This window comes from Sitophilus oryzae, unplaced genomic scaffold, assembly GCF_002938485.1.
Source record: "Sitophilus oryzae breed Bouriz unplaced genomic scaffold, Soryzae_2.0 scaffold_548_pilon_pilon, whole genome shotgun sequence".
Classification (NCBI taxonomy): Eukaryota; Metazoa; Arthropoda; class Insecta; order Coleoptera; family Curculionidae; genus Sitophilus; species Sitophilus oryzae.
This window is the reverse complement of record NW_022147138.1, coordinates 84,686-111,905: the sequence shown is the minus strand read 5'-3', so window position 1 is coordinate 111,905 and position 27,220 is coordinate 84,686. Positions and strand designations below refer to the sequence as shown.

The 27,220-nt window shown below is 31.9% G+C and overlaps 2 long non-coding RNA genes across 2 annotated transcripts; both read right to left on the bottom strand.

Moving 5' to 3' along the window:
• Nucleotides 1–6,498: 6,498 nt before the first annotated feature.
• LOC115886946 lies at nucleotides 6,499–26,997 on the bottom strand. Its single transcript, XR_004050969.1, has 2 exons — nucleotides 26,776–26,997; nucleotides 6,499–6,675 (listed from the first exon to the last, which is right to left on the bottom strand). It is a non-coding gene; the product is annotated as an uncharacterized LOC115886946 (long non-coding RNA).
• LOC115886947 lies at nucleotides 12,085–13,801 on the bottom strand. The gene is made up of 2 exons (XR_004050970.1): nucleotides 13,497–13,801; nucleotides 12,085–12,156 (listed from the first exon to the last, which is right to left on the bottom strand). It is a non-coding gene; the product is annotated as an uncharacterized LOC115886947 (long non-coding RNA).
• Nucleotides 26,998–27,220: the final 223 nt, after the last annotated feature.

Below are 27,220 nucleotides of genomic sequence, written 5' to 3'. Positions count from 1 at the left end.
ACCATAGAGCGCCTGCTGTGCCACTGTCCGCAACTGGAATACCGACGCTTAAAACTTTAGGGCAAGGTTTTTTGGAAGGACTAGAGGAAGCAGTAGAAGCCAACCTCAGCGACATCGGAATTTGCAAAGAGCTGGAATTGCTTTCACCCAAAGAAATAATGAGAGGAAGGTTTAGTACAATAATACAGGGGTATAGCAATATACCCAAGGCCTCCGAGTGAGGAATCAGTCATGATCCCAAACCTCAGCGACCTAACCTAACCTTCCTAGATGAAGTATAATTAAGATAGTTACCTATATATAGTTTAAGAATAGTTATATTATACCATGTTGAATTTGAGGTACCAATGACCGTCTTCAAATTTCGGACAATCTGTATATTATTCTTACATGTCATATTATATAATATAATGTATTCATGTTTATTAATGATCTGTCACAACAAATCGTATTTTATATGCAATCGTTTTGGCCCAGATAACCAGAAGTCGACCCAACATTGCCACGGATACAAAACTAAAATTAACTATTTTTTTCAAGGCTATAAGACCAGCTTAAAAAATTAAATATACATATTTGTCGCACGTCGTAATCTGGCTAGTGTCCAAGCATCGGTTCAGCTGGACTCATAAATAAAATCGGCCGATTTTAATTTTGAAGTTGCTGCAAGGTTTGCGTAGTAAATAAGAAGACATATTATCTTCGTATTGGATATTCTGGAACTTTCGTGTAACATCGCGATGGTTTTCAACGGCATTTGTAAATATTAACAGCTGCATTTATTTTCATTAATAAGCAGAATATATTCTGATACATATAAGTGAATAGGCCAGGCCGAATACTATGTTCTTCTAAATAAGTGTGGTCAAAAATCTTTAGAAATAATGGACAAGTCACCAGAAAACAGTTAAAAAGATTCAAATACTAAAAAGAAATATGAATATTCAAAGACAAATGTAACTAATTAAAAACAGTAGTTGGTTTCCTAGCAGTGCACTGCAAGCTCAATACGAATCTAAAGTTGATAGGATTGGTTGATGAAGCCATGTGCAAATTTCGTCAATCAATAAACAAAATGGCAGGACACATTTTATGGCAATGCAAAGGTGTCTCTAAGTTATCAGAATTTTTGAAAAGGATATGACTAAAGAATATAACCTAAAGATGAGAAAAGCACTACAATATACATATAAGGTCACAGTGGAACAGGTCAATAACCACTTCTAAGTGATGAATCAAATTGGGAATCTTTTGGTATTGTCTTGGTCATGGGTTTACTTCAAGACTCGTGTATTTAACTAAGATTTTTACTAGATGCACTTTTTACATAAAAAGAATCTCGCTCATCACGAGCCACCTCAAAAAATAATAATCGTAGAGATCGCCGTCTTTTGAGTACTGAGACTGCAAGCACAGCCGCAGGAGAACTTTATCTCAATTTTCTGCTGACAAGAGGAATGATCTATCTATTACTAGAATTTTGACCGGTCTAATGAAATCGTAAGTCAATTATAGTAAGTCACAGCAATATTTAGAAAGACATATCAAACCATTGCGCCGTGTTTTTTATGAAGGCGCCGAGAACGATAACTGTATAATAAAATTTAATAAAGCTTTTCTGTACTTTTTTTTTATTAATCTAACACCTAATATTTGTTTGTAGAACTGGGATGTACCGAACATAAATTGATTTTTTAAGGGATACTTTAACTTCATTCATTTCGTTGATATTAACTCACAAGAAGCAACCAATGACTACAATACAAATAACACAAAAAACCTTTCTTTGATTATGTCCACAACCGGTTGAAGCCAATCTGTTATTACAACTAAAGGCACCTCTACCACTTTAACAATCATGACAGGCGATATAAACCCAAAGAACAATTATATTAGTTTAGCGTTCTTGATTAACACTCCGATTTCCAACGGACCGCCATCTTGCGTCAGCATAAAAATAATAAATACAGCTAATTGTAACAAAACGCTTTAATTGTACAAAAAGCCAAAAATAACTTACTTCATCAGAAAACATTTACTACAAACAAACAAAAAAGCACAAAAAATATACAAATAAATAAATGATCAATATCAATAAGGCAATCAATTCAAAAAAATTTAACTACGTCATTAAAATTACATAAAAACATATTATGAATGGGGAGCAACTCGCCGATCAGGTACTTGCTGCCTAGCCTCCATGGCCCTGTGGGATTGGTTGAGCGTGCAGCGCCTCTAAGAGATAGACGGGATGATATCGTTCCTGCTCGAGGCGGTGTCCTTTGTCTCGTTCCTGTCTAATGGCTTAAGACTGTTATTCTGGTCTGCTTTAAACTCTTTTGAAAAAAACAAATGTATACGCAAAAGTTGGTAAGAACCAAATCATCCAGGTGTAGAAAATTGTTTTGGGTGGTTTTTTCTAAATTTGTTTGTGACGGATATCTTATGTTTCCTATTTTCATTTAACTATTTTTTAGCCGACCATACCATAGGTATGGTAGACTATTAGGATCGGCCCAAAAAGTTTTTTTTTTAAAATTTTCACTCAAAATGAGATTACTTGGGTTCATAAAATGGACCTAAAATTACAAAAGTATATTTCATGGTGTCTGTTCTGTCTGTCTGTCCTTTCTGAACTGTCTGACACTGTCCCGTCTGTAAACACGAATTAAAACTCAAAAGCCGCTGGAATGATTTTAAACCAAATTTGACATCAAAAATACTGTGGCACCCGAGAATCTGGCCATTATTTTTTGGTGGGGGGTTGGGGGGTTGGTAAGGGGGTTATGGGAGGGGATTTAAAAATTTTAAAAAAATCGTAACTCCATAATTACAGTAGCTAGCGAAAACTCGGTTTTCAATTTAAGATAGGAATAATATTTGCAATCAAACTCCTATCCACATATAAAAAAGCCCAAAAGGGTTTTTTGTTGCATTCATTCCGCCGAAACCGCTTTACAATCTTGATGATTCTTTTTTTAAATGGAAAAAAAAAAAAAAAAAAAAAAATATTTGTTTATAAAATATTTTTAAATTTGTTGAATGGCTATTTCTTTTGTGTAAAATCGACTAAAATATTAAAACATACCTGAAAAAACACCTACACACAATACCTCCAGAAAAATTAATTTTTTTTGTCATTGTCAGTGGTTTGTCAGTTAGATTATATATGAAGTTTTAGATATTTTTAGGGATCAGTTTATACAGCCAGCTTTAGAATACATAAAAATACCTTAGAATGGAAAAGGTTCGGTTTAAAAACGACATTGGTGAATTAGCTACACAAAAGCGATTTTAGGAAATTCATCCTCCTAGAGGGTAAAGATTATGTCGGAACAAATTTGTTTTTTATGAAATTCCTTACTTATGTGGTCTAGAAGAATTAAATCCTAGCGAAAAAATGAATGAAGAGATTTTTGAAAATTCAGTCAACGAAATGAGTAAAGTTAGTAAGAATTTTATATAAAGCTTTGTGACCTCTGGATTATAAACATAAAAATTGAAATAAAAAAAAAAAAAAAAAAAAAATATATTTATTTGTATAAATCTATTTTATAGAATTTATAAGTCTTAGGAGAGAATAGGGAATGAAGTTTGCTGTACGAATGCATGAGAGAGAGAGATCTATGGCAGTATAAAATTTTATAGAAGGGTTTTTTTAGTGACATCAATAATATAAACGAAATATTTTTTTTTTTTTTTTATTTATATTTTATTAAAGGTACATTTTGTATTCTGAATTATCTCCTTTTTTCTAAATAAACCAAAAAAAGAGATGTAAAAAATAAAATATCAAGGGAGTTTATATTAGTACAAGCGCGCGCACAATATGAGTATTTTTCCAATAGTATATGAAAATCTTGCGATGATTTTGGTCAAAACAGATTCTTTATTTGTAGTAAAAATTTATGTATTTAAAAAAAAAAAAAAAAAAAAGTAAATTAAAAATTTATTATATATTCTTGGGGAGAGATTTTATTTTTTGCAGATTTTGTGCAAAATTTCTTTGAAGATTGCTTGGGTTTCGATTTCGATAAATATATATAAATAAGAAATAAAAAACCGGCCCTGGAAGATCTGCGCCATTCACACTCTATCAAAGCATACATAATTAGTTTAAGTCAATGGAAGTTAGTTTTTTAAACATTGAAAAAGTTGGTTAGAAAAGGCAATGGATTTCAAAAAAATATTTTGTTGGGTCAAAAATTGGGAAACTTTGTGAAATACCTTATTTCGATTAACTTCTTAGAAATTAGGTGGATTTTTGTGTTCAGACGTGGCTTCTTTAATCAAAAGTTTTATTTTTTTGGTAACGAAGTGTGTCATAAAAATCATATTACCAGGCGATAAAAACATAAAAAATCGGTTTCAAAATTTTCGAATTTTCTTAAGTACCATAATAAATTTAAAGAGAATAAAAATGGTCTTGAAATTGGCATATTGACGGCTTTTATAAATTTAAGTAACAAATATGTAATAAGTCAAAGAGATAAACATATCGATTTTGTCGAGCGGAGTTTAAATAAGTTGCGAATTTAATTAAAATGTCCTTAAGGCGGGTAAGTAGGCTAATTTTGAAACCCAGAAAACACGAAATATGAGCTTTCTTCGCGGGGAAATTTTTTTTTTTTTTGAAAATTTTTGAATTTTTTGAAAAACTTTTTGGGTTTTTTATTTTTATATTAAATTCAAGGAGGTAATAGAGAAAGAGATATATATTATATATATCTGATAATATGGCAACATAGATAGGTAAGTAGATAAATTTACAGACAGAAAACCCAGAAAGCTGCGTGGTTTCTCAAAATTTAAGGCAAAAAAATTATTTTCTGGGAAATTTTTAAGTAAGAATAACTCCAGTTAAGATTATTGGGAGGTTTATTGAAAAAAGGTGAGGGAGAAAATATGGTTTTAATCGAGATCTACCCAGCCCCTGGAAAAATTTGCACTTTATTCAACGACTTGGCCCACTGTTTAATACCCAGAACATAATTCGAACAAATTTTTGGAGTAACTTTCAAATATGAATACGAGTAGCGCGTCTTAAAAACTCCTTAGAACATAGTTTGTTTAAAAAAGGCATTGGTAGGGCTTCCACTCACGTCTTATATACAAAGTAAATCATTTAAATCAATGCATGAACTACTCGAGGTGTAACGCGAACGTAGTCGCAGGAAAAACCTAGTTTATAATAACATCAAAATCAGTCAAAGTCGCAGTTTTTGAGATATTAACATATTTTAGTATGGGCGGCTATACGTGCCTCTCAGCGCCAATTTTTTTATATGGACAGGTACATAACTTTTTAAAAATAGTAGAATAATTTATGAATATCAAGAAATGATCAAATATAATTTATTATATACGAATCAAATATTTAAAAAATAATAAAAATTAATCTACAGTAGATCTCCAGATTGTCTTTACATGAGGATTTTTTTAAATTAACATTTTGGAAAATGCATTCTTCATAAAAGTTTCGCTTTGCTTGTCCTAAAATCGTTATAATCCCGTTTACACTTTCCCAAAGTTCTTTACCGTTTTAGAGAAAAAATATAAAAATCATGAAAATGGATATACTTCTTTTCTCAAAAAGTCTCAAAAATCAAATCGGTTCCATGGTAATATCATTTTTAGGTTTTCATTCTTTGGTAGATGATTATTATTAATTTTGACTAACGTGATATTTTTTTGCTGTTTTAATATGTTATAGAAGCAGAGTATTTATTTAGCTCAATGCAACGGAAAAGGTGATTATACATTTTGTGTTTCTTTAACAAAATATTAAAACAGTAAAAACATATGAAGTTAATTAAAATTAATAATAAACATCTATAAAACAATATGGAACTTAAGATGCAATAGCATTATTAGGCCTAATTATTTTTTTCATATAATTTATTAAAATATTAGTATTAGTAAAAAGACTACAATTAATCTGATCATAATATACTTTCTAGAAAACTATGTTACCATAAACTACTTTTCTATATATATAGAAAAGTAGTCTCTTTGATCTTAAAAAAAGGAGGATGCGATGCAGAAATCAAGAGAAGACTGTGTATAGCCCGCAATTCCATCATCAAAGTTAATAAAATATGGAAAAATTCAGCCGTTTCAATTAGCAACAAACTAAGACTACTAAGAGCCCTAATTTTCCACTTATGCCTCGGAGACATCCAAACAGATCTCCAAACCGTTGGGTAGACCAAATGAAAACGATAATAGGTCATAGTCTGCACAAGGCCAGTATTGCCGCGCAAGACATAACAACATGAAGAGACACAATAATTTCGATTTTATTTCGACATAATGTCACAATACTCTCATAGAGTAATAGGAAGGAGGAGGAGGCTGTCATAGCATTGCAGAAATTTGCATGAACAGTTCCACAAAACTATTATTAATTATGCCAAGACATGACTTTAAGACGTCTTATTCAATTATGTTATTTGAATTAAATTAGTTTGCTAGAGTTAATGGATACTTACTTCTGTCAAAGTAGTTTCCTCTACACATTCACTGTCTTCCTCTCTGTTAGCAGATACAATTTCTCCACTTTGTTGGGGCACAGATACTTGCATATTCGACATATTGGTGCCGTGTTCCCTATTCCGTTTATCTTCTACTTTGTTCGCAAAGTCTTCGATTTCAGGAAATTGTGCTGTTGTTTTTCTAAAAGAATAATTATGTATTACAATGTAACTATAAATGTGAAACAAATTTTTATTGCGATTTGCATCCTTTGAATTGATAATGAGAATAATATAAAAAACGTGGTAGATGATTTAATGTTGATGAAGCAGGTATTCTCTATTATTAGAGAAGTGCCATAAAATGTTTCTCTAAATATAAATAAAGCATTTTTATTATATATAGAAGTAAATTTTGTGTTCAAAGTGAAACGTCATCTCGTAAAAATATTTTTAAAAAACACTGCAAACGTTTAGCTAATTACGTGTTTGACATCACAATTGTTCAACATCACAAAAGAACTGGTCCAAAAATAAACTAGTGCGTTCCATCAAGGAGGAAAAAAATCTACCCTCAACATTTATTTGATATCAATTAGCAATTATTTCCGACCTTTCTCCTAAGGTATGTCTATAAATAAACATAATGGACCTCCAGGGTTGTCAAAAGTATTAAACAAACGTTAAACAATTTGTCGAACCTGTTCGGTGTGCCAACAGAGAGTCCGTATAATATGTTTTGAGATTGGTTCCAAAAAGCAAAGAAAATAATTTTACACCATTCAAATGCTATACTACCTTTTTTAATTAAATTCTTTTAAAAACCAGACTTTCATAATCATAGACAGATAAGTTTAAAGGATTATTTGGATTATTTTCAGGGTAGCGGTCACTGCGGTCAGTGTCTCCAGTGTGCCACAGAATTTTATACTTATAGACCTTTATAGATTTATTACAGACTTCTGAAAAGCTTGACATTCCAAAAGCGTTATTTAGCGGTATATTACTGGTGATGCAAAACATTTGCTATGTTGTTAAATGGATAAGATTATATTATGATCATTACTAAACATGTAAAAGATAGTCGAAAACTTAATAATTTTTTAAGAAGTAGTTTAGAACAGCTCAGCCGAAAAGCGCGCAACAAGAGGCACGCCACAAAGAGGGATATTCACCTCTGCTGTGGCTGATTGTAATGAACCCGATCCTGACCTCTCTGACAATGAAAGGAATTAGGACATAACGGCATATGCAGACAACGTGGTAATACTGATCGTTGGCCAAGACTGGCAGACGATCAGTGGAATCTGCTCTGAAGAAGCTAACAGAATGGGTAAAAAGGAATGGTTTGAGTATCAACCCAGACAAAACCGAACTCATTCTGTGTACAAGAAAATACAAGATTGTAATACCTGAACGCTACCAAAGCTGGAAGGGAAGACACTTGGTGACACTAAGGAAACAAAATATTTAAGAATCATTCTGGACTCAAAGCTTTCCTGGAAAAGGAACACGAAGGAAAGGATGATAAAGGGAACCAATGCATTCTATGAATGTAAGAAACTGTTTAAAAGAAGATGGGGTCTGCAGCCGTACATTATACAATGAATGTACACTGCTATAGTTAGATCAATCATTACCTATGGATCACTAGTATGGTGGGAAGCGGTACTTAAAGAAAGTAATAGAGAAAGTCTCACAAAAGTACAGCCACTAGCAGCTCTAGGTACAACTGGAGCAAGGAACAACACAGCGCAAGCTGCTCTAGAAGTAATTCTGGCCTTACAATCAATCGACTGGCTCGTGAAGGATCTGGTCTCAAAGGGTGCCCTAAGATTATAGGAATCCAATCTGTGGAACCAGACCAACTACGGTCACTCCAGGATATTGCCAGTGATAGGGAAAATCATGGCAAACACGAGTCTATATCTGCTAGACCAGAAAACGCGCTACAGCTCGAAGACTGTGGCCAGTGGTAGATAGCATAAAGACGAAACAACTACTAGAACACAAAGAACCTAGTGCTCATAATTGTAACTGTCATCACTGGAAAATGCCCCACGGGAGTAAACCTCGTGAGATGGAAGATTTCCAACGACGACTACTGCTGAGAATGTGGAGAGGAAGAGGAAACCATAGAGCACCCTGCTGTGCCACTGTCTGCCACTGGAATACCGACGCTTTAAAACTTTAGGGCAAGGTTTTTTGGAGCGACTAGAGGAAGCAGTAGAAGCCAACCTCAGCGACATCGGGAACTTTGCAAAGAGCTGGAATTGCTTTCACCCAAAGAAATAATGAGAGGAAGGTTTAGTACAATAATACAGGGGTATAGCAATGGTCCCAAGGCCTCCGAGTGAGGAATCAGTCATGATCCCAAACCTCAGCGACCTAACCTAACCTTCCTAGATGAAGTCTAATTAAGAATAGTTACCTTATTAATAGTTTAAGAATAGTTATATTATACCATGTTGAATTTGAGGTACCAATGACCGTCTTCAAATTTCGGACAATCTGTATATTATTCTTACATGTCATATTATTATAATATAAATGTATTCATGTTTATTAATGATCTGTCACAACAAATCGTATTTTTTATGCAATCGTTTGGCCCAGATAACCAGAAGTCGACCCAACATTGCCACGGATACAAAACTAAAATTAACTATTTTTTTCAGGCTATAAGACCAGCTTAAAAAAATTAAATATACATATTGTCCACGTCGGGTATCTGGCTAGTGTCCAAGCATCGGTTCAGCTGGACTCATAAATAAAATCGGCCGATTTTAATTTTGAAGTTGCTGCAAGGTTTGCGTAGTAAATAAGAAGACATATTATCTTCGTATTGGATATTCTGGAACTTTCGTGTAACATCGCGATGGTTTTCAACGGCATTTGTAAATATTAACAGCTGCATTTATTTTCATTATAAGCAGATATTCTATAAATATATAAATACGGCCGAATACTATGTTCTTCTATAGTGTGGTCAAAAAATCTTTAGAATAATGGACAAAGTCACCAGGACAAACAGTTAAAAAGTTCATACTAAAAGAAATGATGATATTCAAAGACAAGCTAACTATTAAAACAGTAGTTGGTTTCCTAGCAGTGCACTGCAAGCTCAATACGAATCTAAAGTTGATAGGATTGGTTGATGAAGCCATGTGCAAATTTCGTCAATCAATAAACAAAATGGCAGGACACATTTTATGGCAATGCAAAGGTGTCTCTAAGTTATCAGAATTTTTGAAAAGGATATGACTAAAGAATATAACCTAAAGATGAGAAAAGAATCACAATATACATATAAAGGTCACAGTGGAACAGGCCAATAACCACTTCTAGTGATGAACAAATGGACTCTTTTGGTATTGGTCTTGGTCATGGGTCTTACTTCAAGACTCGTGTTTTAATAGATGTTTACTAGATGCACTTTTTACATAAAAAGAATCTCGCTCATCACGAGCCACCTCAAAAAATATAATCGTAGAGATCGCCGTCTTTTGAGTACTGAGACTGCAAGCACAGCCGCAGGAGAACTTTATCTCAATTTTCTGCTGACAAGAGGAATGATCTATCTATTACTAGAATTTTGACCGGTCTAATGAAATCGTAAGTCAATTATAGTAAGTCACAGCAATATTTAGAAAGACATATCAAACCATTGCGCCGTGTTTTTTATGAAGGCGCCGAGAACGATAACTGTATAATAAAATTTAATAACTTTTCTGTACTTTTTTTTTAATTATCTACACCTAATATTTGTTTGTAGAACTGGGATGTACCGAACATAAATTGATTTTTTAAGGGATACTTTAACTTCATTCATTTCGTTGATATTAACTCACAAGAAGCAACCAAAGATCTACAATAAAATAACACAAAAACTTTCTTTGATTATGTCCACAACCGGTTGAAGCCAATCTGTTATTACAACTAAAGGCACCTCTACCACTTTAACAATCATGACAGGCGATATAAACCCAAGAACAATTAAATTAGTTTACCGTTCTTGATATAAACCGATTCCAAACGGCCGCCATCTTGCGTCCAAAATAATAAATAAGCTAATTGTACAAAACGCTTTAATTGTACAAAAAGCCAAAATAACTTCATCGACAAAGCATTTACAAAACAAACAAAAGCACAAAAAATATACAAATAATAAAAAATATCATACAATACAAATCAATTCAAAAAAATTTACGTCATTAAAATTACAAATAAAACATACATGGACATTGCAGAACACAAAAAAAGCGTATCAATAAAATTTTACAATAGAGAAATTGTAAATGGATGTAATCATGTAAGAGTTATAAAATATTAAATATTAAATACTAGACCTTTAACCAGTGTGTGAGATGATCAAAATTTTAAAATTCAAAATTGTTCATGATTTCAACAAAAAAGTCGTTTACCGCATATAGGGCTCTCTCCAGTAAGTATGATTTGAGAGCTTTGCGAAATGCGGGAAAGAATGAAAGCCACTTGATATTCAAAGGCAGATGATTGTACATTTTTTTGGCATTGTACAGTATTGAGCCTTTAACTAGTTCTGAGCTCGGGGTTGGCAGATGAAGATCGTGCTCCGCATTCCTAAGTGGATAGTTGTGAGATGGCCTTTCGGGAATAAACGGATTCAAAAATGAATAAGGAAGTAATTGTAAAGTAATACTGTAAAGCCAGTATTTTGATTTTTCTAAAAAAATTCTGGCAGTGAGTTCTACTGTTCAGTCCCAATAAATATCAAAGTGCTTGCTCTCTTTTGAAGTTTGAAAATACGATCAAATTTTGTTGCGCACCAAGTACCCCAGAATGGAAGGGCATAACGAAGATGTGACTCAAAAAGGGCATAATAGGCTATTCTAGAGATTGATAAGTTAAGTTCCTTAGAAACTGATCTTAGCGCAAAACAGGCAGCGCTTAGTTTCTTTGATAAAGCTTCGATGTGCAAGTCCCATTTTAACGAGTTGTCTACAAGTCCTAAAAATTTCACATAGTCCACGACGTCAATAATGGTGTTATTAAGTACAAAAGGTTATGTAGTACTTTTATATGACAAAACTTTAGTTTTTGATAGATTGAGGCATAGGAAATATATCATACCACCCTAGTTTAACTACTCATTATAAGGTATAGTTAATAATAAAATATAATTATTTATGTCAAATGAGTCAATGTTTATTTTTCGATATTTATGATTAGACCTCATATAGCAAATACATCTAGGCTTAATTAACTGTATTGGCTCAATGCTCAATACCGTCTAAAAAATGTATCACTGAACTTTAGAACAAAACAAGTGGCGCAATAACATTCTCTGAATTGAATTTAAAACATCCCAAAATAACTGATGTAATTCATTTTTATATATTGTTGGCCAACAACTTTCATACTTCACACACAAATCAAATTATATTAGCAACAAATGTTTAATGTATACGTTGATTTAATTTTAACTGTAATAAATTTAAATATTATGCGTTTATAAAACTGTCTTTGGAATATTGAAATATGAAAGCGCAACATGAGTTTTTATATTGAAATTTGGTAACGAAGATGAATTTATGTAGAACACCACATTTTTGATCACATATCGTTTTACCTTTCACTAAAATTTGCTCTATCCACTATAAAGCATCCGAGGACAGCTATAAGAGAATATTTAATATTGTTACTGTAAAAAGAAAATACAAATAATTAATTTTTAATCTACATTTTCCTGTGATGGGTTTATATTGCATGGGTTTGGGTTTTGCATTGCGTGTATGGATTTATATTTAATATTTACATAATTTTCTAAATTATATAGAAGTTCAAAAAATGATTATATTACAAAAATATTTGTATGAGAAAATAAAAAAAATACTTTTAGCATTTAGTTACTAGATTAATATATAATTATCATAACATCGCACTGTTGGTATAAATCTGCAAAAAAATTAAATGCAGACTATATTTAAAAAAAAATATTCTAAAAAATAGTATATACTTAAAAAATATACTTCAAACCATGTTGTAATGTTTCATAGATAATTTGGATTTAGTAATTTTATTTTGATAAGAATTTATAAAAAACTATTGTTATGGCGGATTCAAAATTGAAATCCAACTGAATGCAAAAAAATTAGCAAACATAAAATAAATTAAAAAAAAACATAATAACAATTATTGTCTATAATATATTTCGAGTAAATATAACAAAATTTAAAAAGTTTAACAAAAAATTTTTTTAAATAAAAATTTGTAAAATTGAGTTTGGAATAAAAAGAATATATTGATGCATGAGGTTCAGTTCAAAGACTAACTACTAAAACCCAAACTAACTAAACCAACACCAAAAAATACTGCAATATTTGAGTAATATCTTCACTAACATAAATTACTTAAAATTAAAAATTACTGTTAGTCAAAGCTAGATTAGCCAAAAATAATTTAATTTCAAAATTTATAGTTTATTCACTAAACTATTCTAAACTTTAATCTTACATTAAGATACCAATCTACCAATCTGTCATTTTTATTAATTTTCTTTGCACATCAAATATTTTTCATAGATATTATTTGTGCCTAATTTTCACCAAAAATATTTTCAAGTATTTTTATTTATTTTCATTTGCTACAACTTTGTCACTGACCCGATCTAATTATTTCCATGTCATGCCATAAATAATTAAAATCGCATAAACAAAACAATAAAACATTAGCTATTTTATGTTTACACAAAACTGTTATAAGTAAATTGTATTTAGTAGTGTGAATTCTAAATTTACCATCTCAATTTCAATTTGGAATTTTAAGATTATGTTTTGGTGCCAGAAAAATACATTATTCCAACATATTCACGGACTACTAAGCAATAATCCGCATTTTATGATGCTATTAAAACAGAACCGTTACACCGACGTGCTTAAAATTGATCTAAATCTTGAAACTATAAAACCGTAATAGACGTTAAGGACTCATTATTGACTGAGAAATTTATTTTAACATTTATGCTCAGCAGATGACACTCACCCTTCGATAGCATTTTTCGGGTAGTAAAGATACCGGAAAAACAACAGCCAGAAATAATTCAACCAGTCACCAATCATCGTTGTTTATCTAAAACAAACTATAAATCCAGGAAGGAGAAGAAGTAAAATGAACTGAGCTAAAACTTGAAAAAGAATCTGAAAAAAAATCGTTGAGTAAGATCCTGCACGAATCCTGACGAATGCACATAATATACGGCACTAATACCAATTAAAATTCATTTGAAATAAACTAATTAGAGAAGAAAATAATTACACGTTCCACTTGGCGACACGCAACTGACTCAGGTTGCGCACCTTTCCAAAGAGAAACCCCACTTCCGAAAAGTAGAATCCAACATCAATTGGGGATAGAGAAAGGTTGTTTTTATTGTAATGGCAGAAGTGCATGCAGCTGCAGGTAGTGTCGTTTGGAGTTTCTAGGTGGCAGGAGAAGAAAAAAATAACTACACGGAAGTGACCGAGAGACGGTCTATAGTGTACTTCTATACCTCTCAGGCTTTTATAAATAGATGGAGACAAACACAAAGGTGCACTGACGGATTTAAAAATAGGTCCTGTAATTGAATATGCCTAGAAAATTAAAAGGATAGATGTTTTAGCGAAGAGTCTATTGGAAAAACACTCGGCTAATTAAAAGAAAATACATTTTGTTCTAAATATGGGATGCGGATATTTATAAAGAAACTAGGGACGCTTTCATTGGACCAACAGCTCCATGGCGACTAACAAATAAGTTATAGTGTTACTCTGAATAGTTATTTGTTTATATTTTTAATACACGCTATGAGCATTGTCATATATACTAACGTAGTGGAAATTGGATTTCAAAATTATTTCATTGTTTTTGGCTACTATTTACACAAGAAGTAATAATTAAATTCTAGTCTTAGCTAGTAAAGGGTATAGTATACTGGTTACTGGTTTATGTATCGTTACACAGTAGCTAGAGACTATGTTTAGAAATAACTACTCTAAACATATTTGGCATAATTTTAAATCATAATGCCCCGTACCTTAGATTTTTTGAGGTGGCTGGATCTGCCTGATCCACTGCGACCATTTGTAGACCAGATCTATTGTAGTCTCTTCTGATCCTTAGGTTACATTATGTTCCAGTCCTATACTTTTCAAAATATCTAGCAACTTTGAGAGTGAACCCTCCAAATAACTCTCTGTTAATGGCCTATCATTGCCGATTACCGAGAACCACACATTTGTCAAGCTGTCGCACCGACATAAAATATGTTCTGTCGTTTCTTCCTCAGATTGACAGAACCTGCACATTGCTGCGTCCATCAACCTCATTAGTTTTATATGCCTATTCAGCTTACAATGCCCTGTTAGTAAATCCACTACAGCTTTGACTATCTTTTTGTTATGTTCTTTGACTTTATTTCTGTATTCTCTATGTTCTACGATGAACTTTTTGGCCTGCTTTTTTCTCCACCATTCTAGAGATGTACCCAACGTTTTGTGGCCATTCTCCTGACTGCTTTTGCAATGCCACAGAATGGCATTGATGAGCCTTGTTTAGCCATTTTCATCATGCCTTTTCGTTACCCTTGTCATGCCCTGGTAACCAAACTAACGTAACATTGGTACACTCACCCAAAGTATTTAGAGCACACACTACCTCGTGCCTTGCTTTCGAATATATTTGAAAAATACCGATTTTTTCCATTTTGTTATTATTACTTTCTGGCTCTAATTGAAAATACCAATTTCCATACTCCAATTACTACTTTTCTGCTCCACAAGATGGTACCATTAAATTTTAAACCTGACGTTTCAATTCCGAGATATCACCAGCAACTTTTTTATCCAGAGTTTTATTTTATTTCTTTAAAGAGGAACCTGAATTGTTCAAATATTTCCTAAAAAACTTATAACCTCCCAAACACAATACTGTAGCACGTTTTTCGTCCAAAATGTATAATGAAGAATATTCCCATGAGATAATGGATAGCATCCACAGAATCAAAGCCCTCAAATGGCAGGACACCTGGCAAGAAGAACGGACAATAGATTGGAGAAGGACCACAAAAATTACAGTATGGTACCCACAAGGAATTAAGAGACCTAGAAGAAAACCGAACCTGAGATGGGACCATGATATTAGGAAATTAGCAGGGATAACTTGAGCCCGCATAGCCAACAATAGACAACAATGGGCCCAACTACAAAGGGAGTATCTAAATATGTGAGGGAGGCTACACCCTAACTGGACATGGTTGAATAAGCTGAAAATGATGATGAATGATGATAATGATTCCCATAAGAAACAATGTGTTGGAAAGAAATGTCTATACAGATCATTTGTGTGTATAAAAAGACAACCAACAATTGTCGGATAAGTGTGATGCATTTTGAGATCATAAAAATGGTAATAAAATAGAAACAATAATCAATATCAATGATTGATGACAGTATTCAACTTATAAAGCTAAGCAACAACAGTTTCCGGTCTTTTCTAGTGAAACATCTGATTTTACCATTTCTTATGAAACAAATTTAGGAGCAGAAACGTCAAAAACCGTGCATGTTATATACGTATATTTCTAATTATAAAATAGTATGTGTTTCGATATTATATTTTTTTCTCACAACGCTGATCTAAAAAAACTCCAATTTCTTGCCATCTAATGTCTCCAAAAATACGCACAATATTTTTCTATTTTTTACCGCTCAAGAATAGATTTGCAAAACGAGGTTAAACCAACTTTTTAACATCCATTGTTGCAGACTTGTTGCAGACTATTAATCGCCGTCACCAGAAACCGAAGCTGCAAGAAATACGATATTTATGATGCCAAACGGTTGCTACAAATTCGAACTCATTAATTATGTTTATATTTAAAATGGCGAAAACAAATTATGCTTTAACGCTATCTGGCTTTATTTCCGCGTTCAAAATATGGCAGGACAATATGTGCATCATTGATCTAATATTATATTTTTCATCTTAAAATAAAAAAAAAATCTAAATATATAATACAAAACCACCATTAACTAGTAGTATACCTAAGGGTAAAGATTCAGACTATTTTTAAATGAATCTAGACAATAGCATAATAAAAAAAATAATTAAAGGAAATTCTTGGCTTTACAGTAGAAAACAAATGCATTTGTCTTGTTTCTATAATTAGTAATTCAAATAGCTGCATATACTATACAGGGTGGTCCAAACTATATTCCGGAAACTTTGACAGCATATTCTGCAGATAAAAATAAGTAAAAAAGTTCGTATAAATGTATGTCCTAAAATTCTTAGTTTCGGAGACATACGGGGTGTAGAAGTCTCATTTTTATTTCGATTTTTTCCAAATAATTTCTGAAGTCAAGTCGATATTTGGATGAAAATTGGTATCTGGGAGTTTTTTGTCATGAGAAATTTGATTTTGATGTTAATATGACTCCTATTTTTAGAAGGCGCCACCCACAGATTGTTTAACTGGTTTAAAGAGTAATCAATTTTTGCCCGTCCCTGTATTACATTATTGAGTAAAAAATGTACATTTACGACGTTTTGTACGTAAAAGAGACCTTTTTTGGTGAAAATCTCTATGCGCAACCGTTCTCAAGATATTTAGAATGGAAATAGTCAATACATGTCATTATTAACAAAAAATAAACATGTTGAGTAGATAGTATATTGATGATATAACAGATGATAAATTTGGGAATTTTTTTTAAATCCTTATAATATTTTTAAAAAAAATTTTTAAAATTATGATAAGACAGTTTCTGTTGAACTTTTGTTACGAAAACATTTCAAATTTATGATTTTTTGATTTTAGTCTAATAACTATTTAGTTAACATGTTTAATTTATGTCAATGATGACAGGTATTTATAATTTAGATTCCAAATATCTTGAGAACCATTACTCGTAGCGATTTTTACCTAAAGACCTTTTTGACGTAAAAAAACATCGTAATCAAAATAAAAATTAAATTTCTACACCCTGTACCTCCGAAACTAAGCATTTTAGGGCATACATTTATACAAACTTTTTTACTTATTTTAATGTGCAGAATATGCGGTCGAAGTCTCCGGAATACAATTCGGACCACCCTGTATAATGCAAAATCCCTACAGTACATTACATTTATGCAGGGTGTTTTTTAAAACCATGTGCCATCTTTCGCGGGGAGATTCCGCATGTAAAAATAAGATTTATTTTTCTTATCAATGAATTTATGATTTATCATAATTTTCTTCTAAATTCTTTTGGCTATTAGAGTGAAATTTTGATAGTCAAAGTTACTATAAACGCAACATATTTTAATGCTAAAAAAGTGTTGACAGATTCACCAGCGATGTAGATACATATTGGTTATCACTGGAATATTTTTCTAAAAAAACATGTGCGTCACTGGGAGTTTTCTTCTGTTAGCAGAATTGTGTAGACCGTTTAATGCCGATTAAAATTGCCGTTGTCTCTTGATATTTTGTCGATGTCAGTCTCCTTGATAAGATAAACGTAATTTTGTTAATTTGCTTTAATCCAAGTCTAATAGCAATATTTAAAAAAATTTAGTGTCAACTGACCAAAGTGTTCAATATGTACTAATTGTGCGGGTTCAGGGAACACAGCGGCTGACTGACCGCTGGGACTTTTGCTAAGAAGCTGACTGTTTTTGTGTGTAAAAATAGACCGTTTAGGCAACAGGTTAACTCAGCCACACTGAACGCGCCCATTGATTTCTGATCGAAAAATATGAAAAAATGTTCTTATAAACATGGGTGGGTTACCGGATGTAAAAACGTTTAAAAAATAGGTCTTTTGTAATTATCCTAAAGATCATTATTTTTTTGAATTTGAAGTAGATAGGACCGAACATTAGTATTATAAATTTTAATAAAAATTAATATAAAATTAAATTAAATAAATAGTTTATTAATTTTATTTTAATTTTATTAATTATTGTCATTAATAAAATTGCGTTTATCTCATCAAGGAGATCGAAATCGACAAAATATCATGATACAATTTTCGACATTAAACAGCCTACACAATTTTACAAACAAGAGAAAAGAAAGTCAGTGGCGCACATATTTTTTCTTAGAAAAATATTACAGTGATAACCCATATGCACGTCTCTAGTGAATATGGCAACACTTTTTTAGCATTAAAATATGTTTCACTTATAGTAAGTTTTACCCTCAAAATTTTTAATTCTAATTATTAAAAGCATTTAGAGGCAACTATAATAAATGAAGATTTTAACTCCCTGTAGCAACGAAACGAAGCAGAATCGGACTCATGTTGATATGAGAAATAAATCTTATTTTTACATGATGAATCTCCACACGAAAATAGCACATGTTTTTGAAACACACTATATACTAAAAATCTAATTTATCTCGTATTTTAAATTGAAATTTGTATCGTACTGTGTTAAAACTAAAGAATAATAGAAAAAATGTAACTTTATATCCCTTTTAATTTTACTTTTTGCGTGTTTTCTGTTACTCAACATATCTAATGGAATGTGGCTTTCTAAAATATTTCGCACAAAACGAGGACACCTCAAAAATTTCGTTAGTCTACCTTGAACCACATGTTACTGACTCACTCAAAAAGTATTTTAACGAAAACTAAAACACATCGTGAAAGTATGAATGTCTTCTACAGGCTGGTCCGAATTGTATTCGTAAAACTTCGGAAGTATATTCTGCGGATAAAAATAAGTAAAAAAGTTTGTATAAAGTTATGTCATAAAATGCTTCGATTCGGAGATACAGAGTGTAGAACTTTCGTTTTTATTTCGGTTTCTCAAATAATGTCTTGGATGAAAACTGATTTCTGGGTATTTTTCGTTTCCAATTTTAGAACTTCTTGTTTTTTAAGCTAACCATGAAATTTCCTAAAAAAATACGATGAAACTGTTTCTATTGAATCTTTGGCATATAAACATTTCAAATTTATTTTTTGAAACTAATAAATATCCAGTCAACATGTGTAATTTTTGTCACTTATGACATGTATGTCAATACATTGTATGTCAATACAGTTTTAATTCCAAATATCTTAAGAACCATATTACTCGTAGCGTCTTTTACCGAGAGACCTTCTTTATGTAAAAAAATGACAGAAATGGATATTTTTTCGCTTAGGGCTCAAACGCACTGACGACCGTCGCAGCGACCAGCATTTGATTCAACGTTATTACTGGTCACAGCTGAGTTTCCTAATAACATTGAACCAAATACTGGTCACTGCGACCTAGTCGTCGCGTCAGTGCGTTTGAGCCCTTAGTAATAGTAGTAGTGTAATCCAGGTAGGGACGAAAAGTTATTATTCTCCTAAAAATATGTAGGTTGCGGCCCCTACAAGTAGAAGTCAGAAGTCATATTGACATCGAAATCAATATTTATTATGTCAAAAATCACCCAGATACCAATTTTCATCCAAATATCGGTGTTACGGTTGAGGTCCGATATTCGGTTAATGTCGACATTACCCGGTTAATCTCGAGAATAACACACAACAAAACAACCAAAAACATAACCAAACCCAGACATTAACCTGTTAATGTCTACATTACCCGGACAGCAGACTTTAACCGTAACATCGGCATTAGCTCAAAATTTATTTGGAAAAAATCGAAGTAAAAATGAAACTGCTACACCCTGTATCTCCGAAACGAAGCATTTTAGGACATACATTTATATGAACCGTTTTACTTATTTTTATCTGCAGAATATGCTGCCGAAGTTTTCCAGATACAATTGGGACCACCCTGTATCTTAACTTCTATTTTAAATACCTTAAAATGTAGCATTTATAAACAATGATGTAGTACAGCATATTGGAGAATATTCTGAAGTATGATAGAAAGAAGTTAAGAGAATGCTCAAAAGAGTTTTATGAAAAAATCAACAAAATAAACAAGTATTTCAGTATACAGGGCGTTTCAAAAATCTTGTGCCCGTCTCTCGTTGGGAGATTCCTCAGGTAAAAATAAGATTTATTTTTTATATCTACATAGGTCCGATTCTGCTTTGTGTCGTAGTTACAGGGGGTTAAAATCTTTTTCATCAACAGTTTTTTTCGATTTATTATAATTTTCTTCCAAGTACTTTTAGTGAATTTTGACGGTAAAAGTTACTATAAGAGCTACAAAAGTGTTGATAATTTCATCAGGGGCGTGCATATTTGTTATCACTGGAACATTTTTCAAAAAGAAAAAACATGTGCGCCACTGATCTTTTGATATCAAAATTGTATAGGCCGTTTAATGCCAATTAAAAATTTTCCGTTGATATTTTGTTGAATTCGGTCGGCCTCCTTGATGAGATAAACGCAATTTTATTAATTATAATTAATAAAATTAAAATTAAAATAAAATTAATAAATTATATATTACTTTACCTAATTTATTATTAAATATTATTACTATTAGTTATTATTACTATTAGTGCAACCTACAACAATTAAAAAAAATTATGGTATTTAAAATAATTACAAAAAAACCGAATTTTAAAAAATTTTAACATCTGATAATCTAAAACTATGCATTTCCATACCCATGTTTATAGAAACTTGAGGCCTTATTTAAAACTTTCACAAGTTAATGATATTAAATTTTTTAAAGGTTGCTATTCTGACACTCAAAATTTTATTCGAAACGCTAAAAGTACTTCAAAGAAAATTATAATAAATCGAAAAAAAACATTAAGGACTTTAACACCCACAAAACGGAATCGGACCTATGTTGAAATGAAAAATTAATCTTATTTTTACGTGAGGAATCTCCCCACGAGAGATGGCACATGTTTTTTAGAAACACCCTGAATAAAAATAATATAGTATCACTGTAAAGTTTTCAAAAAATTTCAAAATGAGCTATAATGTTCAAAAATATTATATGTATGAAATTCATACTATAAATGAAAATAAAAAGTGTATGCTTAATTCACTGGCTTAAACAAAATGAAGAGAGTTAGTTTTCCGTATTTATACTAAATTTAATTTGCTGCCGATAGATTTATCTGGCAACTACTATTTTGTCGAAACTAAAACTAAAACTTTCAACTCCGTTACTCATAATCACTTAATCTCAGTCAGTGAGTAGGAAAATAACCCACGTAAAAGTCTTTTTAGAAAACATTAAAATGCAACATCATCACATGTTTTTATTGCTCGTTCTTCAACGTCTCTTAGGGTATTTGAGTTTGATTTGAGTTTTATGTTAATGTATGTGAATTTTTTCGTATTCCTTTTTATGTTTATTATATTCCTTTTTATTTGTTCGTATTCCTTTAATGTATGTGATAATTTTCGTATTCCTTTTCATAAGTTATTCGGGATTTAAATGGAAGTAGTTCGTAAATGGTGTTTGTCGCCTCAGCCTGAATATCTGTTGGTAATTTACTTATTTCGGTTTGAGCCATTTCTGGCTCCAATTCAATCAGCAATCGACACGAAAGAGAATTAAAAAATATTGACTCAAAACTAACAACTAAAGAGACCGCTTTATTTATTTGTCAAATTACATAGAAACCAACGCCAACCCAGCACAATATTTTTTTCCACTCGAAATAAATTCTTTGAAATAATAAATTTCTGAATATTTTTTAAAACGTAACTCGCTATGGAAAAAAATATTGTTTTATACACGACGATAAAATTGCATTATCGTCTTCCGAAATTAATTCGGTCGACGATAAACTACCATTTTATCGTCTTGTATAAAAATAACTATGACAATGTCCTCTATGGAGACGAAATAAAAAAATATATTTTGTCTCCATGGTTGGTCCATATGTCGAATTAGTATTGAAAACTTTTTGAGAAATATGTCACAAGTGACGTGAATAAAAAGGCAAACTTTATACAGGATGAGTCTTAAATAAGTGCAAATATTTTTAGAGGTAGTATATTTCGACCCCCGAAACACGATTATGAGTTTTTTCGCAAAAAAAAATGAAAATTTGGAATTTTTTTAAATAATTTTTGCAAATTTTTTAGCTTTGAATTAAAAAACATAATTCCTTAATAATATAGCAATATAGGTAATAGATTAAATTTACAAGAAAGAAAACCCAAAAAAAGATCCAGCAGTTCTCAAAATTTAAGCTAAAATTTTTTTTTTCGAAATTTTCAAAGTAAAATAACCCGCTTATTTTGGACCTATTTGAAAAACGGTAACGAGAAATTTTTTTTTATCGATATTTACCAGCCCTGAAAATATTTGCACTTATTTAAGACTCACCCTGTATACATAAAAACATTATACGATATCAAGAGATCATTTTTTGAAGAAAAAAGTGGATTTTTCGCCTCTGGAAATAAAATCTACAAAATAAACTGGAAACCAGCTTGTCAGTGGTTTTTTACTGGTAAAATTAATTTTCCTAACCATCAAAAAGTGGTTAGCATTTCGGAAACAAAAAAAAATTCAGAAACAAAAAATGACAAAGAAAAAAACTATTTAAAATATCTAAATACAACTGGTCAAGAACACGTTAATTTTTAGCAGATACGTCTATTATGAACCATTACTGTTCTATCAAAATGATCATGAAGCCAACATGAAGTCAAACTACAAATTGACAATTACTACCCGATCACAGTTAATTAATAATATGATTTAAACTAATGCAATTTTAACAAAACGTCAACGGTTCATAATAGAGGTATCTGCCCAAAAATAAAATGTTTCTGAATAGAATTTCCTTTGCTTTTTTTTGCTTCTAATGCATTTTCGACGGTTAGGCAAATTTGTTTTGATAGTAAAAAGCCAGTGGCAGCTGGTTTCTGTTCAGATTCAAATCAGTCGTGTTTACAAAAATAAGTTTTTTTTATTTTGTAGATTTTTTCCAGTGGCGAAAAAAACAGATTTTTTCAATAAATAAACACGCCACAGAGGTATACCAGGTGCTTCTCAAAAGTGAGTAACTCACCCTTTAACTCTTTTATTTTTTTTAGTTAAAAAACGAGATTTGATATGTTAGTATATGACATAAATTAGGATTAATTGACGTATTCAATTGTTTTTGGTCACTTCCTGTTTCACCGGCAATGACTACAACTTTTAATTTTTAAATCGCAACCTCGGTATTTTTTTACTTTATTTGATAGAAAATAACACTCTGATTAGAATGACATATTATATGTCAACTTTTGACATTTTCGCATATGGTTTATATGAAATTATAACTTGGGGTTCGTAACGAAAATTCGACTAAAAATACCAGTGTGTGGTATCAAATTATTCGTAAAAAATGCCTTTTCCAAATATCCTAATGAGCCACCCTCGTTCCATTTGAAAAAATTGAGATATGATTAATAATACGATTTGAGCACTTTCTAATTGACCGGGATAAGACACTAAAAATATTAGACGATCAAATCTATTTTTCGAAGGCTCCTTGATTAAGAATTAGTGTTTTTAACATAGCCACCGCACTCTAGATTGAATTTTGAATACGATTTTTTATTAAGCGAGAATGTCAAAAGTTGACATATGATATGTCAATCTATCCAGAATGTAATTTCCTATCGAATAAAGTAAAAAGTTACCGAGGGTGCCATTTGAAAATTGAAAGTTGTAGTCATTTCCGGTGAAACAGGAAATGACCAAAAACAATTGAATACGTCAATCAATTCTAATTTATGTCATATAACTAACATACCAAATCTTGTTTTTTTATCTGAAAAAATAAAAAATTTATAAGGGTGAGCCACTTTTGAGACGCACCCGGTAGATATTATTTAAGATATGCATTCGTTTCAAATGTTTCTGCCTAACGAATGGGGTAAGTAGGTATTACCACCTTATTACCTAGTAACTTAGCAGTTGAGCTTCATTCAGAACCTCCAAATTAGTGGAATAAATTAGTGGTTTCAATTAGCGTAGAAGTTTGTTCCTGTAATTTGAATGTAAGCACTCAGCACTTCAAAATTAGTGGTAGGAATTTTCAATTAGTGAAAAAAGTTAACAAACTTCTAACTTTTCCAGAAATTACACTTCAAAATTTGCGACGAATGTCATTTTGGCCTTTGATTATCATCCGTCGAGACAAAAATTGGTTAGACATCAAAAGTTTATTGTTTTATAAGATAAATATTAGGCTTTCTCTATGGATACAACTGACTAACGCAAGCTGTTGCTGGGATATTCTATTAATTTTAATTGTGTTTTTTAAACATTGTGAATGATCATAAACTAGAAAGTATAAAGTGTAATTGACATTTTAGTGCGTAGCATTGTGATTGCTCATGTAGATTAGTTGCAGTTAGTTATAACTTTCTCAATCAAATATTACTCAACATATACCGGGTGTTGCATCGTCGAGCGGGACATAGGAAATCCATGTAAATTTTAATGGGGTCAATTATTGGCTTCCCTAATTATTTTAGAGAATAATTCTATTTAGGTTTATTGAAGAGCAGTAAAACCCACATTCAAAAGAATAACTTTAGATATTTTTGATTAGCCCATTTACGAGTTATCGCCGATTTCTTTTTAAATATTTCTCCTTTCTTATGGCCCTGTATTTACTTATGAGCACCAGTCAAGGTAAAAGATCTGTCAAATGAAGTTGTCGTTTCAGAAATTTATTTATTTAGTGCTTTATTATTATTATTAAAACTCACCTACATCGAAAATATTAGCCATGAATTACACTACAGAAGAAAAAGTGTTGATGATTAAATGGTATTATCAAGGAAATAGTTATCAAAGGTGTCGGACATGTTTGCAGCTCTGTATCCGAATAGAACGATACCTGGAAAATCTAAAATCGCAAGGAATATCCAGAGATTTGAGACCAAAGGTACCCTAATAAATAACTGCAGATGTGAAGCAAGGCAGGAACAAAGAGAAGATGCAAGAAATGATACCGACTTGAAGTTTTGTTGTGCGTGGAAGAGAACGATGGAAAGATCAGCATAAGGAAACTTCAGGATGAAATAGGAATAGATCACACTACAGCGTTTCGAATTGAAACGACATAAATACTATTCCTTCAAATATGAAAAGCACCAAGAGCTACGATGCATGGGGACGAAATACGGCGGCAGGTGTTTTGTTTTTGATATGATGGAAAGAGCAAACACGGATAGGGAATTTTAAACATATGTTTCACTGACGAATGCACGTTTACCTTAAATAATGAACCCACTGTTCAAAATTATCGATATTGGAACAAAAAAAAACAACACAGGTTTGTCGAAACAAGGACGCAATATCCACAGAAAGTTTGGGCAGAGATATTCGGACACAATATTATCGGGCCATTATTTCTTACGCGAAATTTAAATGCAGAATATTATTTGGAATTACTCGAAAATCATATTTTACCTGCTTTACATGATACCGCTAGGGAAAATCAGGAAGTTTGGTACCAAAAAATGGATGGCTGCCCGGCACATAGTAAACTGGCTGTTCGGGAATATTCAGTCAATAGTTTTAACGGAAACGTTATTGGCCTAAATCATACAGTAAATTGGCCAGCAAGGTCTCCTGATACTTCGCCAAATGATTTCTTTCTCTGGGGGCCATTTTAAAAACAGGATATACAAGTATAAAAATACCCAAATCTAGACGAGTTAAAAATGCTATTTCTGTCGAATGCAATAGAATTTCAGTTACCAACTAAGAATGTAAGAAGAAAATTTTATGATCGCCTGGGTTATTGTCTAGCAGTCAATTGAGGAATATTTGAACATCTTCTAAATCCTAAAGTTCTAACAATTTAATAGTACCTAAATTAATAGTTATTGAATATTGTAATAACACTATAATTAACCTTGTAATTGATTACTTTATTTTACTTAATTCATATTAATTTGTATTTATAAATACATCTTTAAGATTTATGTAGGAATGAGTTTTCACTAATAATAAAGCACTAAATAGGTAGATATCTAAAATGACAACTTCATTTGACAGTTATCTTTTACCTTGACTGGTGCTCATAAGTAAATACAGGGCTATAAGAAAGGAGAAATATTTAAAAAGAAATCGGCGATAACTCGTAAATGGGCTAATCAAAAATATCTAAAGTTATTCTTTTGAATGTGGGTTTTAGTGCTCTTCAATAAACCTAAATAGAATTATTCTCTTAATAGTAGTAATAATTAGGGAAGCCAATAATTGACCCCATTAAAATTTACATGGGATTTCCTATGTCCCGTCCGACGATGCAACACCCGGTATAGCATTTAATGTCAATAATCAAGATATTTCATAACATAGGGCCTCAAAGCTGTCTTTTTGTTCAAAATCACGCCGTTAAGAGACTTACCCAACAAGACTTCTTTCGCAAACACACCACGAGCCGATTTGAAGGCTGCGTTTTTGAAAGGTTGACTTAAGGAGGCCGGCGGCGGCAGATGACTAATCCCGGGGATGCGTCGGCCTCGTTCGGGATAGCGATCCTACGCGCACATAGGCTTTAACCTGGACCGGGATGACGCGTGACGTCACCGCTGCCGACGCCGACCGGCTCTATTTTTGCCAAATTTTCGGATAAAGTGCGGTACGTGCGTACATACAAGTTCGGGAGAGGAGAGTTTTGGCACTGGGTTCGGATTGTTTCTGTCTTCGTTTTTAGGTCGGATTTAAACGGTGTCAGATATAGGAGAGAGTGTCGCGTTTTCACGATTATGTGCGAATAAATTATTTTGATTCGATTGTCTATTGTTCACTTTAAAAAATCGTTTTGGCATAGTCAATAGTTCTTATAAACA